The sequence below is a fragment of the Hypanus sabinus genome, chromosome 1 (assembly GCF_030144855.1).
Source record: "Hypanus sabinus isolate sHypSab1 chromosome 1, sHypSab1.hap1, whole genome shotgun sequence".
NCBI classification, from domain to species: Eukaryota; Metazoa; Chordata; class Chondrichthyes; order Myliobatiformes; family Dasyatidae; genus Hypanus; species Hypanus sabinus.
Window position 1 is genome coordinate 45794759 of NC_082706.1, and position 16945 is coordinate 45811703.

Sequence of the window (16945 nt, forward strand, 5' to 3'; positions counted from 1 at the left end):
CTCTGAGTAAAGAAATACTCGTGTTTCCCTTAAACTTCTGCCCCCTAACTCTCAAATCATGTCCTCTCATTTGAATCTCCCCTACTCTCAATGGAAACAGCTTATTCACGTCAACTCTATCTATCCCTCTCAAAATTTTAAATACCTCGATCAAATCCCCCCTCAACCTTCTACGCTCCAATGAATAGAGACCTAACTTGTTCAACCTTTCTCTGTAACTTAAGTGCTGAAACCCAGGTAACATCCTAGTAAATCGTCTCTGCACTCTCTCTAATTTATTGATATCTTTCCTATAATTCGGTGACCAGAACTGTACACAATATTCCAAATTTGGCCTTACCAATGCCTTGTACAATTTTAACATTACATCCCAACTTCTGTACTCAGTGCTTCAATTTATAAAGGCCAGTGTTCCAAAAGCCTTCTTCACCACCCTATCTACATGAGACTCCACCTTCAGGGAACTATGCACCGTTATTCCTAGATCTCTCTGTTCCTCTGCATTCCTCAATGCCTTACCATTTACCCTGTATGTCCTATTTGGATTATTCCTGCCAAAATGTAGAACCTCACACTTCTCAACATTAAACTCCATCTGCCAACGTTCAGCCCATTCTTCTAACCGGCATAAATCTCCCTGCAAGCTTTGAAAACCCACCTCATTATCCACAACACCTCCTACCTTAGTATCATCAGCATACTTACTAATCCAATTTACCACCCCATCATCCAGATCATTTATGTATATTACAAACAACATTGGGCCCAAAACAGATCCCTGAGGCACCCCGCTAGTCACCAGCCTCCATCCCGATAAACAATTATCCACCACTACTTTCTGGCATCTCCCATCTAGCCACTGTTGAATCCATTTTATTACTGCAGCATTAATACCTAACAACTGAACCTTCTTAACTAACCTTCCATGTGGAACTTTGTCAAAGGCTTTGCTGAAGTTCATATAGACTACATCCACTGCCTTACCCTCGTCAACATGACCTTCCATGCACAAATCCATGCTGGCTACTCCTAATCAGATCCTGTCTATCCAGATAATTATTAATACTATCTCTAAGAATACTTTCCATTAATTTACCCACCACTGATGTCAAACTGACAGGTCTATAATTGCTAGGCTTACTTCTAGAACCCTTTTTAAACAATGGAACCACATGAGCAATACGCCAATCCTCTGGCACAAACCCCGTTTCTAATGACATCTTAAAGATCTCCGTCAGAGCTCCTGCTATTTCTACACAAACTTCCCTCAAGGTCCTGGGGAATATCCTGTCAGGATCTGGAGATTTATCCACTTTTAAATTTCTTAAAAGCGCCAGTACTTCCACCTCTTTAATTGTCATAGGTTCCATAACTTCCTTACTTGTCTCCCACACCTTACACAATTCAATATCCTTCTCCTTAGTGAATACTGAAGAGAAGAAATTGTTCAAAATCTCTCCCATCTCCCTCGGCTCCACACATAGCTGACCACTCTGATTCTCTAAGGGGCCAATTTTATCCCTCACTATCCTCTTGCTTTTAATATAACTGTAAAAACCTTTCGGATTTACTTTTCGGAGAACCAACCTCGTATCTTCTTTTAGCTTTTCTAATCTCTTTCTTAAGATTCCTTTTACATTCTTTATATTCCTCGAGCAATTCCTTTACTCCATGATCCATAATTACTCCATGATTACTCCAGAATCCCAGCACTTCTATCTTTTTAATCTCTTCCAGCCACTGCATCCCCCCTTATCTCCTTCAGATCATTCACAAGTCACATCTTTCGTTTTCCATGTAAAACCCCCAACATCACAGCACTCTTCTTCTTTCACCCCGTTCCCTGCAGCGTTCCCCCAGGACTGCCCCTCTGATGCTACAGTACTCTCTCAGTGCTGGCCCTCTGTTATTGTAACGCTGCCTTAGAACTGCTCCTCTCGTGGAACAGAGGTAACATCAGTGCCATGATCACGTGTGTGAACCTGGAAAAACCTGAAATAACACACTTCAAAGTTCCAAGATATCCTTACCTGTACAACTCCCCAATGTCTACACCCTGCCTTATTTCAGTGACTTCACCCCCTCCCTGTCTCTGTAACCCCTACACCCCCCTATCTTTGTAACCCAGGTTAATTTAACCCAAAGATATAATGTTCTAAAGCTCCACTTGTGGAGGGATGTAAACAAGTTAGCAAACTTTTTCTAAAGAGAGAACTTGGGGGGATAAAAAGCTGTGCAAGAACAATGAGGCGTGGCTGACAGAAGCGTGGGAAGCAACAGAAATGCAGCAGACTATTAGAAGCTAACTAAAGATAAAAATCGTCAAAAGTGGAATTAGTAGTTAATATCTCCACTCTACTTACCGGATATGTTCAGGGTTAAACCTCTGGATAGAGAGGATATCAGCAGAGAGTAGTGTCCAAGATCTCTACTGTGTAGCCGGGAATTAATTCTGTTAAAACATACTAAGGGATTTGGTCATCTTTTTTTTATGTAAGTATTGTGAATTGACTTTTCATGGATAACCCACTATTTCATCCAGAAAACCAAAAAACAAACTGACGAACCATCCAAGATCAAAGAACCAATACGGGAAATAAATATTTCAAGATGTAGAGGATTTATTATTTTTCTCTTTCAAAAGATTTGAATTTGATTTTCTGGAAGAATTGATTATTTTTGCACAGAAGTGGTTGAGTGAGATTTACTTTGTTTAAAAGTTGTGATGTTTGCCGTGAAAGGAGTTAAGAAGCATATATGTACGAGGAGTGATTGATACATTTGTGGCCTAAGGTCCATTTTCACAGACAGTGCTTACTTGCAATTTTCAAATATCTGAAACAGAAATACCACAAAAGTTATTAACTTCAAATTTGCTGCATAATCACTCAAAGAGTTGAACTGCACATGCATGTAATGAGAACAGTATAAGTCATCTCTTTCTACCTTATGCCACAAACTTATCAATCACCCCTCGTTTATTTGGTGTTGAATTTAAATTTGCAGACATACTGACCTGGAACTGAAACTGAAATTAACCATAAAACATAAGAACAGGAATTCAGTTAATTTCTAATGAACTAGGTGTACACCCTCATTAAGAATTGTACTGCCATACTGTAGGTATTTCATTTTAGCAGTGCTGTAAGAGCAGTCTATTCCACCTTCAGCCTGCTTGGGTTTGAGCTGAGAAAAGAGGCTTTGTTGTTGAAATTAGGAGTGTGGTGTCAGCCGAACAGGATGGTGGAATTGGGAAAAAAGTTCCGGTGTGGGGAGGACTTGGTTGGCGGCAGCTGGGAACGAACAGGAGGGAAAGTGGCTGAGGATGTTATCCCTGTTGCACAAGATGCTTTATGCAGTTGAATGGCTTCAAGGAGGAAGGACCAATATCCTATGGGAGAGCCCGTTAGTCTGAGATGGATTCCGAGTGACATTCAGCAGGTGCAGTGTGTACATGGAAAACAATGGCTTATTAAAGATTTGAGTTCCACTGTGCATAGTTTAAGTGGAATGAACCTTACTTGTTTTTTTTCCATTATTTCCTTTCATAACTGGTTGTATGTTAATATTCTTAAGTATACTTTGTTATATTTGTATGCAGTGTACAATCTGTTGTTTCTTGCCTGTGAGTGAATATTGGGGACAGCATTCACATGATCCAGAGTTTGGGTGGGCGAAACATTCCAACCTCCCAGATTTGACAGGACCAGTCATTTACACCCTGGAGTACGAATCCCGGGAAAAGAGCGTTTCTTGCCCCCGATGCCAACAGCTGATAGCGAGGGGCTATTGAGTTGTATTTCCAGAGACGTACAGTAAAAGGGGGCTTCATGGGGATTAATAGAAGAGAGGAAATGTTTGTCTGTAAATGGTTAAATAGGGAATAACGCTAGATCTAATCAGTTATAGAAATTGAGACAATGAAGGTTATTCTCATGAATCTCACTCATTCTAACTAAAAAGTGATTCAATTTTCATTGTTATCTGAGAATGACACTTCCTTCTTTTACTTCCTGGTTTAACTGTTCTCATCAGTGTTTCCCACTGATGCTGAGTTAGTGGACATTGCCCCTGACAGGGACTGTCCACTTTTACTCCAGAGACTAGTATTGGACACTGCCAGATAACTGATACCGTGATCATGTCATTGCTGTTGTCCAATGTCCTGCTGTTTTGATTTTGCGATATTATAATGATTTCCATCATTGGGGAAGCATGTGTTGGTTAGGGAAGGTTACAAAGAGACCTGGGCTCAGGGCTCCTGATTGCCACTTGGGTAGAATTTCGAAGGGAGCAACATAACATGTAAAGGCAGTACTGAGATCTCTCCACACAGGCAAAAGGGACAGATCTGACGATAGGCTCCTCCGTTGGAGGGGAGGTATGGCGGAGATACAAAGAAGGGAGAGTATTGAGGGAGAACCTCACAGTCAGAGAGGCAGGTCTATGAGGTGCAACGCTGTTTGAGGGATAGTACTGATGGGTTGCCTAGGAGGGTAAGTATTGAGGGAGAACATTACTGTGAGAGAGACAGGTCTAAATACAGAGCTGGAGATGAAATTCAGACACAGGGAACGTACTGTGTTGAGATTTCACAGATTGAAAGAGAGGGATAATGCAGACTCTGGGAAATTCTGTCAAATGGACAACCTGGATAGGATATTCTAGTACTTACGATTCGATTTCCACATCACAGCTTGTCATTACCTCTCTCATTTGGCTCTGGGACAGTCAGCATGCTCCCCTTACGCTCTCTCACCCATTCAACCCCAATACCTTTCCTTACCTCTATAATTCTCTCCAACCCTACACCCTTCATTATCTCCATAACTCCAATAGGTATACATACTTATACTTGCAACATACTCCAACCCCTAAAACCCTTCCTACCTCTGTAGCCCCCATAGACATCTTTAACTCTGTAACTCCCGAGCCCTACAACCCTCCCTGTCTCAGTAATCCCTGCCTCCTTCCTATCTCTGTAACCCTTGAAACCCTCCCCTCTTTTTGTAAACCCTACTACTCTTCCTATCACTAAACGCCAATCTTACAGCTGACACTGTGAAGTGATACCCAAGACATCACACAACCAACCTGGTATCTCTTATCTCTGATCTTCATTATTTGTTAAATATCTATAAGGTCGGATCTCAGTATTCTTTCCTCAGGGAACCAACTGAGTCCACATTATAACTGTGTCTTTCTTCCTTTTCTAATTGTATTCTTCCTTGTAAAGGAAGTTGTGTATAATTTATGTGTGATTTCTGCCTGTGATGCCACTGTAAGTAAAGCTGTCATACACCTATGTATACAAGTACTCGTGCAGATAACAAATAACCTCAACTTGACTTCAAACTGTCTGGTCCCCGCAGCAAACTTGTAAACCATTTCTGAAGCCTCTCCAGCTTAGTCACATCAGTTCTATTTAGAGCAACCAGACTGCGGGCTCACCGGGGTCTTGGATAATGGTAACATGGCGTCCAACACTTGTAGTCATTGCCCTGTCCAATGACAGACACTGTACTGTACACCTTCTTCACCTCTTTTTCCACCTGGATCATCAGTAATAGGATACTCTCAGCCTCTCTGTTCAACAACACTTTCCAGGGTGTATACAGCGCTGTTTTAACTTCCTGAAATGCACCACATCACACCTGAGTTTAATTCCACCAGCCATTACTTTGCTCACTGACCAAGGTCTCAGTGTAACCATAGACAACGTTTCTCGCTGCCAATTCCATCACCAGTTTTGGTGTCATCCATGAACTTATCAACATTGCCAACTGTACTCGCCAAATCAATAACATAGATGATAAGCAAAAGGGACCCAGCACCAAGTCCTGTGGCACACCACTGGTCACCAGGCATCATAACGTCAAGGGAGAGAATGGTGCACTGTCCAGAGACAACCTCCAGGGAGTGCTACAGGGACAGTACTGAGGGAGTGTCGCATTGTCAGAGGAACAGTACTGAGGGAGGTTCACGCTGTCAAAGGGACATTGCTGAGGGAGTGTCACACTGTCAGATGATCAGTACTGAGGGAGTGTCACACTGTTAGAGGGACAGTACTGAGGGAGTGTCACACTGTCAGAGGAACAGTACTGAGGGAGTGTCACACGTCAGAGGGACAATACTGAGGGAGTGTCACACTGTCAGATGATCAGTACTGAGGGAGTGTCACACTGTTAGAGGAACAGTACTGAGGGTGTGTCACACTGTCAGAGGAACAGTACTGAGGGAGTGTCACACTGTCAGAGGGACAGTACTGAGGGAGTGTCACACTGTAAGAGGGACAGAAGAGAGGGACTGTCACATAGTCAGAGGGACAGTACTGAGGGAGTGTAACTGACAGAGGGAGAGTACTGACGGAGTGTCACACTGTCAGAGGGACAGTACTGAGGGAATTTTACACTGTCAGAGGGTCAGTATTGAGGGAGTGTGATACTGTCAGAGGAGCATTACTGATGGAGTTTTGCACTGTCAGAGGGACAGTACTGAGGCTGGGGAAGCAGTGCTGAGGGATGCCTGAGGAACGTGTTTCTAATTAAACCCTGTGTCTCACAGAACAGACCCCATCATCACACTGAGTGAAATCACATTGTCAATTTCTCAAACAACCACTGGAGTTTCAATTGTTGTCAGGTAGGAGAAGTGGTCGTCAATATTCTATTTCAGGCCCTGACAGTGGAAAGCCAACAGAATATCAGGAATTAGATAATGATCGGTAAATTTAACTTCCTGCTGTCCCTTCTCCAAGTTAAGTCAGCTGCAGGTCAGAGATATTAATGACTGACAAATCTTTGGATGACATTTTTCTCAGTGATCTGCGACAGGGACTGATTTCAGCAGAGACTCAGTAGGCTAAACTTGTCCTGAGGTCCTTCCATCATGCACTGCACTCCCACAACTCCTCCCCCAGTGTTGGTGATATCTGCTGCTCCTGGTCTGACAATGGCCAATTTTAATGCTCTCATCCTTGTTTTCAATTACTCCAAATCCTGACCCAACACCCTGTCTGTCTCTGACCATCACCAGGTCCCATACATCTCCCTGTCTCTGCAAACTACACTTGTTTATTTCTCAGTGCACCCCTCCTGACCCTGCACCCGTCATTAGCTCTGTAAGCTACCCACTCCTCTACTCTTCTCCCTATTGCAGTAACCTCCCCCAACCCCTATATTCCTTTCTATTCAAAAATATCCTCCACCGCTACATTCTTGGTCTCCTTTGTAGCATTTCTCAGACTGTGGGAGGCCCAGGGTGGACAATATTTATAGTCTATCCCTTATTGTCTCTCAACAATATCAAAAACGGGTGGTATCCATGTTTATAAACCACTGCAACTTATGTGATGAAGATGCGCCCTCAGCACCACTCCCCCCAGTACAGGGCTCCCTCAACACCACTCCCCCCAGTACAGGGCTCCCTCAACACCACTCCCCCCAGTACAGGGCTCCCTCAACACCACTCCTCCCAGTATAGGGCTCCCTCAACACCACTCCCCCCAGTACAGGGCACCCCCAACACCACTCCTCCCAGTATAGGGCTCCCTCAACACCACTCCCCCCAGTACAGGGCTCCCTCAACACCACTCCCCCCAGTACAGGGCTCCCTCAACACCACTCCTCCCAGTATAGGGCTCCCTCAACACCACTCCCCCCAGTACAGGGCACCCTCAACACCACTCCTCCCAGTATAGGGCTCCCTCAACACCACTCCCCCCAGTACAGGGCTCCCTCAACACCACTCCCCCAGTATAGGGCTCCCTCAGCACCACTTCTCCCAGTACAGGGCTCCCTCAACACCACTCCCCCCAGTACAGGGCTCCCTCAACACCACTCCCCCCAGTACAGGGCTCCCTCAACACCACTTCTCCCAGTACAGGGCTCCCTCAACACCACTCCCCCAGTACAGGGCTCCCTCAACACCACTCCCCCCAGTACAGGGCTCCCTCAACACCACTCCTCCCAGTATAGGGCTCCCTCAACACCACTCCCCCCAGTACAGGGCTCCCTCAACACCACTCCTCCCAGTATAGGGCTCCCTCAACACCACTCCCCCCAGTACAGGGCTCCCTCAACACCACTCCCCCAGTATAGGGCTCCCTCAGCACCACTTCTCCCAGTACAGGGCTCCCTCAACACCACTCCCCCCAGTACAGGGCTCCCTCAACACCACTCCCCCCAGTACAGGGCTCCCTCAACACCACTCCCCCCAGTACAGGGCTCCCTCAACACCACTTCTCCCAGTACAGGGATCCCTCAACACCACTCCCCCCAGTATAGGGCTCCCTCAACACCACTCCCCCCAGTACAGGGCTCCCCCAACACCACTCCCCCCAGTATAGGGCTCCCTCAACACCACTTCTCCCAGTACAGGGCTCCCTCAACACCACTCCTCCCAGTACAGGGCTCCCTGAACACCACTCCTCCCAGTATAGGGATCCCTCAAGCCACTCCTCAGTACAGTGTTCCCTCAGCACAACTCCTCTCAGTATAGGGCACCCTCAACACCACTCCTCCTAGTGTACAGATCCCCTCAGTACAGTGTTCCCTCAACACCACTCACCCCAGTGTAGGGCTGCGTCAACACCACTCCTCTCAATACAGGGCTCCCTCAACACCACTCCTCTCAGTACAGTGCTACCTTAGCAATGCCCCTGCTAGTGCAGGAGTCCTCAGCACTTCAGTACTGTCCCCCTGACAGTGTGGCACTCCCTCAGTACTGTCCCTCTGACAGTGTGGCACTCCCTCAGTACTGTCCCTCTGACAGTGTGACACTCCCTCAGTACTGTCCCTCTGACAGTGTGACACTCCCTCAGTACTGCCCTCTGACAGTGTGGCACTCCCTCAGTACTGTCCCTCTGACAGTGTGACACTCCCTCAGTACTGTCCCTCTGACAGTGTGACACTCCCTCAGTACTCTCCCTCTGACCGTGTGACACTCCCTCAGTACTGTCCCTCTGACAGTGTGACACTCCCTCAGTACTGTCCCCCTGACAGTGTGGCACTCCCTCAGTACTGTCCCTCTGACAGTGTGACACTCCATCAGTACTCTCCCTCTGACCGTGTGACACTCCCTCAGTACTGTCCCTCTGACAGTGTGACACTCCCTCAGTACTGCCCCTCCTAGTGCAGGGGTCCTTAGCATTGCCCTTCCCACTGTGCAGGGATCCCTTATCATTATCACTCTCACAATGCAGGTCAACCTCATCAGAGCTGACTTTCCATTACAGAGCTCCCTCAGCACTGCCCCACCCCTCTGTGCTTGTCCTTCATGTTGTCACTCACACGTTAAGCGTCTGGCTTCCCATGTGTGTGCTGGTCAACTTGTCAGTTCTGACCAAATGCAGAGTCTGTGTTTTCCTCCTGTCTGCCCCACAGAAACAGACATGGTGCTGGGTACAGGCCGCAGTGAAGGATCATCCATCTGGGATCGGAAGGAGATCACAATGGAATAATTGGAGATGATAAGCGTTCACTTGTGGACTAAATGGTACTCCTTGACATTGCTGTCTGATACTGTGGAGTTTGAGGACATTTGGCATGATACCAAAGACTCTAGTAAATTTCTACAGATGTACTGTGGAGAACATTCTCACTGGTTGCATCACCACTTGGTACGGCTGGGTCATTGCACAGGATCGGAAAAAACTGCAGCAAGTTGCAAACTCAGCCACCTCCATCATGGGCACTAGTCTCCCCAACATCGGGCACACCTTTAAAAGGTGATGCCTCAAAAAAGGTCACTCATCAGTAAAACCCCCATCACACGAGACATGCTGTCTTTCAATGCTTCATTCAAGAAGGAGGTACAGGAGTTTGAAGGCACACACTTAATGTTTTAGGAACAGCTTCTTCCCCTCTGCCATCAGGTTTCTGAATGGACAATGAACCCTGTACACTACCTCACTGTTTGTCCTTCTCGTTCTGCACTGCTTATTTAATTTAACCCTTACATACTGTTCGGGTCTAGTTTGACCCGTTTTGACATTTGACAGCAGTAGAAACGCCCTAAATGCCATTTTTAGCTGAAATTTGATGACTTTTCCTAAAGTGACCCAAAATGCGCAAAAATGAAAATATTTAAAAAATGTTTACTTTTGTACAGGTGCTACAAATTTTTGTACATTGAGGCTGTTTTGGGTCGAGTTTGACCCGTATCTATTGAAATGGACTTTAGCTCTCTGAAATATTAAGGATTAATCACCCATTTATCGGTCAGATAGGCTATTTATACATTCTAAATAGATCTGTGGTTCAAAATTTGGCAAAGACACTTGCTATGAGGGGTTCTTGGGCAGGGTCAAAGTTGACCCAGACCATACTGTAAAGGTATAGAATATGAGGGTTCCTCTGCCATCAGGTTTCTGAATGGACGATGAACCCATGTACACTACTTCACTATTGGTCCTTCTCATTCTGCACTGACAGACAGACGGACAGACAGACAGACATACTTTATTGATCCAGAGGGAAATTGGGTTTCATTACAGTCGCACCAACCAAGAATAGTGTAGAAATATAGCAATATAAAACCATAAATAATTAAATAATAATAAGTAAATTATGCCAAATGGAAATTAGTTCAGGACCAGCTTATTGGCTCAGGGTGTCTGACACTTCAAGGGAGGAGTTGTAAAGTTTGATGGCCACAGGCAGGAATGACTTCCTATGACGCTCAGTGTTGCATCTTAGTGGAATGAGTCTCTGGCTGAATGTACTCCTGTGTCTAACCAGTACATTATGGAGTGGATGGGAGACATTGTCCAAGATGCTTATTTAATTTAGTTGTACATATATAATGTGTGTATTTCTTATTGTAATTTATAGTCTTTTATTATACATTGCACTACTGCTGCAAAACAACAAAATTCATAACATATGCAAATGATGTTAAACCAGATTCTAATGGCTAGTGTTGTTCTGAAGAATGGAAATGGCAATATCAAATTGCTGCCAATTGCAGTGCATTTTGCAGGATCTGCAGAAAACCTGGCAGGTACTCACACAGGCTACTCAAACAGTATCTCCCTAATGCACACCTCTCCCTCCCAGAGACACAAGAGCAGCGGGGGCAGGACAGCACCACCATCTCCAGGTGGAAGGGCGGGGGGACTTTCAGGAGGCAAACGCAGCACAGGAAGAGGAGAATAAAGGTGAGGGGTTAAGGGACTGGTGAGGGAGGACATGGGTCGTGAAGGAGGGATTACTCACCACAGTAATGCTTTTGAGTCTGTACTTTGCAAAGGAGCCTGTATTGACATCAAGCTCGTGATGTTCCTGGATACTGTCAGGGTTCTTCAGAGCTAGTGTAGAGATTCTGATTTATATTTGTCTTTGAGACCTTCGTGGAATCTTTCAATCATTTCTAGCAACGTGAACAATCCTTCAGTGAGAAACCGATGCTAGAAGGTCTCAGCTGGTCGAGGGGCATCAGCTGAGTCAAAGGTGTACATTGGGTTTGAGGTTCTGCATTAGGACTGGGAGAGAAGAGGAAAGAGCTGAGAATCAAACAGTGTGAGGAGCAACGGGTGGGACAGAGGCTGATTAGTGAGTGGGAGGGGCAAATGACAGACCGGTGCAGGAGGGAGATGAGGGAGTGGATGACCAAAGGGAGATGAATCTGAGATGAAAACTCAGATTAATCTCCCTTTGTGTGAGGGAGATGAACGCCGGGATGGGGGGTGGGGGTGTGCTGTGAATTCATTTCATTGGATAGTCAGTTACCCAGCAGAACTGAGATATTACTCTTCAAAATAACATTCACCTTCTCCGTAACAATGAATAAGTTTGAGGACGGGCAGGTCAGAGTGGGAATGGCAATGGGAATAGGTGGTGGAGTCAGCAGCAACCCAGATTCAATCCACACCCTGGTTTATATTTGTGTGGAGTTTGCACATCATCCCTGTAATCACATGGTTCCCCACCACATCCCACCACCTCCTCCGTCTTTAGTTTCCACATGAACTGTTAATCACTCTTTGGTGTTGGTAACCTTCCAAAAATCAAACATGAACGTGCTGGGTATGTGAGAAGGAATATGCTGCAGGGTTACAGAGTAGTCGGAGGAGGAGTGGACTCACGGGATTGTACATGGAAGTATGGACCAGATGGGCGATTTTAGTGTCATATTAAATAGTTAGGGTTTTGATCTCCAGGACTGAATGAACAACTAACAATTCCAATGGAGATACAAGAGATGCTGAGATCTGGAGAAACTGGCAAAAAGCTGCAGGAACTCAGCGAATAAGACAGCATTTAGGGAGGAAAATGGATGGTGATTTTATGTTGAGACCTATCTTACAGATTGCTTTGCATATTCTCAACCTGAAATGACGACTGTCCATTTCTCTCCATAGATGTTACCCATTCCCATTCCTCTTTCTTCCTCTATTCTTGAGGAGTGCCTTATTTTGTGTACACAGACACAGAGGGTGCATATCAAGTCTGTTGAATCTTCTAGTCATCGCTTGCTAAATACTGATATTTCTCACCTCAGCTGTGGTGTCTGAAGAGTGGAGAGCTGACATCCCAGGATACGTGACAGTGCAGAGGGGCATGTGTGCCCGGATTCCATGCTACTACAGCTACCCATCGAATCTGGAAAATGAATTGCGAACCGGAGTGTGGTTCAATAACTTGAAATGGGCAGCAGATTCTATTGTCTTTCACTCCAGGGATCATGTATATGAGTCTTCAAAATTTCGCCATCGAACTCAGCTGACTGGAGATCTGTATGACGGGGACTGCACCCTGGTTATAAACAACATTAAACAGGAAGATGAAGGTCCTTATTTTTTCAGAATAGAATTTAAGATTGGTTCCAATTTTAAGTACCCAGTCATACAGCTTCATGTTTCTGGTGAGTTCTGTTTTATGATTCAGTATCTATTTATATTCTGTAGCCAGTAGGATGGAATCAAAACTATGCCAGTTAAGTACTAACACAACTTAATACAAGTCCTGAACATCAGTAATCTGACAACCCCACCCAGTTCAACAGTAACTCAAGCTCCAATGTGCACCTGATAATCATTTCTTACATGTTTTGATCCTGTCTGTCTATGTTCTCAGATGAACAACTCCCTCAGATCTGTCTGTTTATGTTTACCACAATACAAATAGCAGGCTTGTAAACTCAGTGACCACTTTATTATGTACCTCCCAGGCCTAGTAAAGTGGCTGCTGAGTGTATGTTCATGGTCTTCTGCTGCTGTAGCCCATCCACTTCATGGTTTCACATGCTGTGCATTCAGACGTGCACTTCAGCGTATCACTGTCGTAATGGGTGGGAATGAGAGTTACCTTTGCCTTCCTGTCAGCTTGAACCAGTCTGGCCACCCTCCTCCGACTTCTCTCATTAACAAGGTATTTTCACGCACACATCGAGTTTATTTTTTGTTTTTCACGTAATTCCCTGTAAGCTCTAGAGAGGGTTATGTATGAAAATCTCAGGAGCTCAGCAGTTTCTGAGATACTCAAATTACCCTGCTCGGCACCAATTATCATTCCACAGTCAGAGCACATTTCTTCAACATTCTGATGTCCTCCTTAAAAAAAATTTACCTTTCATCCTTAACTTACAGTTTTAGTCTCACCCAAACTCTGAAGAAAACCCTTGCATTCTCCCTCTCTATACTCCTCATTATTTTATATACTTCTGTCAAAATTTCCCCCATTCTCCTACAATACAAGGAATAAAATTCTAACCTAGTCAACCTTCCCATATAACCCAGGTCCTCAACTCCTGGCAATCTCGTTATTTTTCTCTGTATTCTTTCAATCTTATTGATATCTCTAGGTAGGTGACCGGAAATGCACCCAATGTACCAAATTAGGCCACACCAAGTGATTATAGACCTTGTCTCTCAGTAACTTCCCTACAACAGAAGTCAGAGCATTCACTCCTTTAGAACAATAAATGATGATTTCACTATTGACTAGAAATGAGTAATTTAAAAACAATGTGCACAGTCAGACTCTGTCATGCTTTAGGACATTTGCTTCATGTTTTGGTTGGGTTGATGCAAATCGTATTTGTCCTGCCGCTGATATTCTGCTGCTGCTGCAACTTATTTTCTGCTACTTATCTACTTAATACTATTTTTTTACTACTGTCTTGTTTTTACCTACCACTTTATATAATTGCCTGAGAGGAAGCTGAACAGAGTTTCATTGTACCTATGTATAATGACAATAGAGATCATTCAATTTAATTCAATTAATTTTTAGTCAAGGTCTTTCGAAGTTGGGAAGAACAATGAGCTCATGTGCTGTTGGAGGAGTCATTCCTCCTCTGTGAGCAATACAATGTCAAACCATAGGCAAAGCAAGCAGTGTTAGTTGTGTCCTTAGGTTTGCTGTGCAAAAGTCTTTCCCTTGGTGTTTAATTGAATCAATTTGCATGTTATTAATCGGAAGTTATTTTAAGAAAACTAATCATTGTCAATGTTTTGTCCACTTTGCTGACTGAGGAGTTACGTTCACATATTGCTGAAGGGCAACATGGTACTGTGGTGATTAGTATAATGTTCTGCAGTGCCATCGACTGGGGTTCAGTTCCTGCTGCTTTCTGTAAGGAGATTGTATGCTCTCCCCATGACTGCGTGGGTTTCCTCCGGATGTTCCGGATTGCTCACAGATTCCAAGGACGTATGGGTTAGGGTTAGTAAGTTGTGGCCATGCAATGTTGGTGACACTGGCGGGTTGCCCTCAGCACATCCTCGATAGTGTTGGTCTTCGATACAAATGACACATTTCGTTGTATGCTTCGATATGCCTGAGACAAATAAAGCAAATCTTTAAATTTTGAAGGCAGCTGCAAAGAGAGGAGGGTCTTTCTGAGGGTGAATGTCAGCTTTGCAGAAGACTATCTCTAACGACCATCTCTTTAATCTCTGTTCCTACAACAGAGGGAAAAAGCATACCAGTCAACCCATTGGCAGTTACAGCAGTAATTTTGTTCCTGATCATTACATCAAATGATTTGCTTCATTTGCAAAATGCGACAAAGAACAAACAGGTAAGTGGCTGAACAATGACCATGTCCATAATGTATTCTTCCATCTATGCTACCTTCTTTTCCTCTCCAAACCATTCTTCCAATTGACACAGGATTTTCAATGCTCCATCATTACCTACAAAAGCCTAGACCAGAACTCCAGAATTTCCCAACCCTCTTCAATGTCTCCTTTGTCTAAAATACACTGGGATCATGCCTCTCAGGTTCCTTTGCACGATGATTCTATTAAGGGATCAACAGCCAGAGTTCTGCATCATTGATTCTCAGACAAAAGATCAAATCCCACCTCTGTGCTTGGGGAATTAAATTTAAAAAAAGAAATCTGTCTGGAATTGATGAACAGTAAGAGACTTAGTAAGAGGGGAACATCAAAAAACCCTGTCAGAGCAACTAAAGCTCTTCATGAAAGAGAATCTGTCACCTGTGACTGCGTATAACTCCAGACCCATCGTGTTGGTGACTCTGAACTGCCTCCTCAGCTCAGGGGTAGTTGGGCATGGACAATGAACACTGTGCTGCCAGTAATGGACACATCCCTTGAGCAAATAAATAAAAATATCTGTCCTCAACAACTCATGTGACTCACAGATAAATTCCTCAAGTCTTCAACAACTGCTTATGTAACTCACAAATAAATTCCTGTTTCACTTCTATTCCTAAGAAGCTCCTGGGATATTTCAGTAAATGTAAGAAGCAGAGAAAGACGTCTAGCATTTCAACTCTTTGTTTCATTCAAGTCTGATGCAAGAATGTTCCCCCAACATGACTCTTTGACTCCGAGGATGATAATGTTGCATTCATCTTTATTCAAGATTCATTAATTAAGAAAGGGAGTAGAGATAGCCCAAGAAATTACACACCAGTGAGTCTTATTTCAGTGGTTGGTAAGTTGATGGAAAAGATCTTGAAAGGCAGGATTTATGAACATTTGGAGAGGCATAATATGATTAGGTATAGTTAGCATGGCTTTGTAATAGGCAGATTGTGCCTTATGAGCCTGATTGAATTTTTTGAGGATGTGACTAATTACATAGATGAAGGTAAGGCAGTAGATGTAATGTATATGGATTTCAGCAAGGCATTTGATAAGGTAAGCCATGCAAAGCTTATTGAGAAAATAAGGAGGCATGGGATCCATGGGGAACTTGCTTGTGGATCCAAAATTGGCTTGCCCACAGAAAACAAAGTGTGGTTACAGAAGGGTCATATTCTGCATGGAGGTTGGTGACCGGTGGTGACCAGCGGTGACCTGTGCCTCAGGGATCTGTTCTGGAACTCCTTCTCCTCGTGATTTTTACAAATGACCTGGCTAAGGAAGTGGATGGATAGGTTAGTAAATCTGCTGATGACACAAAGGTTGGAGGTGTTGTGGATAGTGTGGTGGGCTGTCAGAGGTTACAGCCGGACATCGATAGGATGAAAAACTGGGCTGAGAAGTGACAGATGGAATTCAACCCAGATAAGTGTGAGGTGGTTCATTTTGGTACGTCAAATATGATGGCAGAATATAGCATTAATGGTAAGGCAGAATACAGCATTAATGGTAAGACTCTTGGCAGTGTAGAGGATCAGAGTGATATAGGGGACCAAGTCCATAGGGCAATCAAAACTGCTGTGCAGGTTGATTCTGTGGTTAAGAAGGCATATGGTGTATTGACCTTTATCAACTGTGGGATTGAATTTAAGAGCCAAGAGGTAATGTTACAGCTATCTTGGACCCTGGTCAGACCCCATTTGGAGTACTCTGCTCAGATTTGCTCATCTCACTACAGGAAGGGTGTGGAAACTATAGAAAGGGTGCAGAGGAGAGTTACAGGGATGTTGTCTGGATTGGGGAGCATGCCTTATGAGAATAGGTTGAGTGAACTCAGCCTTTTCTCCTTGGAGTGGCAAAGGATGATAGGTGACCTGATAGAAGTGT